The sequence below is a fragment of the Aplysia californica genome, unplaced genomic scaffold (genome assembly GCF_000002075.1).
Source record: "Aplysia californica isolate F4 #8 unplaced genomic scaffold, AplCal3.0 scaffold00537, whole genome shotgun sequence".
Lineage (NCBI taxonomy): Eukaryota > Metazoa > Mollusca > Gastropoda > Aplysiida > Aplysiidae > Aplysia > Aplysia californica.
Window position 1 is genome coordinate 140,920 of NW_004797807.1, and position 1,785 is coordinate 142,704.

Here is a 1,785-nt window from a genome sequence, read left to right on the forward strand (position 1 = left end):
GGATTTGGGTGGGGGTGGGGGTGGGGGTGGAGGTTGAATAAAGTCAGTACACGGAGTTTGTTAATTGTGGTGATGTGGCAGTGGTGGTTTAAAATGAAACTGTTATTATGTCCTTGTTGCTTTTGTTGTGACCAGAGCAATATCGTTGGACTTGAATTACCAAGTTCTATCTACTCAGTACCTAGTTTTGTGAAATTTGACGGAAAAAAACTGAGTTTCACATTACTTTGAACTTTTTCAAATGCAGTTCGTTGGATATCTTGATAATAAATATAACGACTCCGGATAATCTTACGATTTTGATAGAGCAGATATAAAATTTGGTTTCTTACATCATGGTCACACATCCTCCAAATATGAAAAATGGAACTTTGTAATTTTAAGGTAGCGATATGAGGGCAAAAACCACTGTTCCTTGGAACATTTTCTGAAAAATACAAACTGAGAAGACGATAATATCGGGTATAGACCAAAGCTGATTTCAGTTGAGCACCGTTCAACGAACGTACCCATGTGCGATCTTGTAGATCCGATTCCTTAATCCATACACGTTTTAAACAATTTGGTTGTCAAAATTTTGATGCAAAATTTGACTGTGTGTAGGGCGTTTTGATGTCAAAACAGATTTGAATCAAAACTTTGAAGGATGAAACCCGTGTGATATTTTTTGACGAGTCGTCAACTTTTTTATGGGTGTGTGGGCTCCTGTAAAACCTTTTTGATCAAACTTTTAATATTTCGCAGGCGGTTCATCAGAGTCCAATGCGAACACTAGTGGAATGGCCACTGAAGCATCTATGTCAACGATTTCTACAATACTGAATTCTGATGCCCCCCCCCACACTGAAACGTAAGTGAGCAATTGTGTATCCAAATTTTACATCAAAATTTCGCATCTTTTTTAAAACGTGTATCAGCCCCTTAAATCCCTTTTATCAACATTGTCTCTTTCCATTCTGTCTGCCTGAGTTGTTTGGTTCTAAATCAGGTTTTTCTATGTCTTATAACCATCTTCTGATAGGTTTTTCCTCCTTTTGGTCTCCCTTGGCTAAATGAGTTGTGAGTTTAGACCCAAGAGTTAATTCACGCAAGTTTTAGTGTCGGTGACATGGGGATCAGATGGATGTAACTGGGGTGTGTCCTTGAGCAGGACAGGACAACCACAGCTCAACAAACAGTGGCGACCAGCAATGGCATGGTTGTGCAATTAATTGTTCTGTATTGATATACTATTGTGTATTTATTTATGTATGAATATGTGTATGTATTTATGTATGTATGTATGTATCTATAATAATGTGTTTAATGTATGTATGTATGTATGTATGTATATCTGTTTGCCATTGTAAACTAAATAGCCCTTCTGGGAATAAAAAAAATGTATTCTTTGTATTTATTTTATTTTCTGTTTTGCGTCCTACCTTTGCTCCCACCGTATGTTTCTCTTGTGAATCCTGACGTTGATACGCCCAGAGTAGCTCAATTTTACTTCACTATTATTATTATTATTATTATGTCCAATGATTTTACTAGAACAAATAAATCTTTCTGCGCGTTTTCTGCAACTACAAAAGTGCCGTTTTGGCGAAAGTACACCATAATGAATGATAGACACGATTACACGTTTCTGTTTTTGAACCTCTCTCTCCTCTCAGTTCACGGTTTCTCTTTTTAAATTTTCCCTCTCTCTCCCTCTCCTTCTCTCTCTCTCTCTCTCTCTGCCTTTCTCAGTCTGTCTGTCTGTCTGTCTGTCTGTCTGTCTGTCTGTCTGTCTGTCTGTCTGTC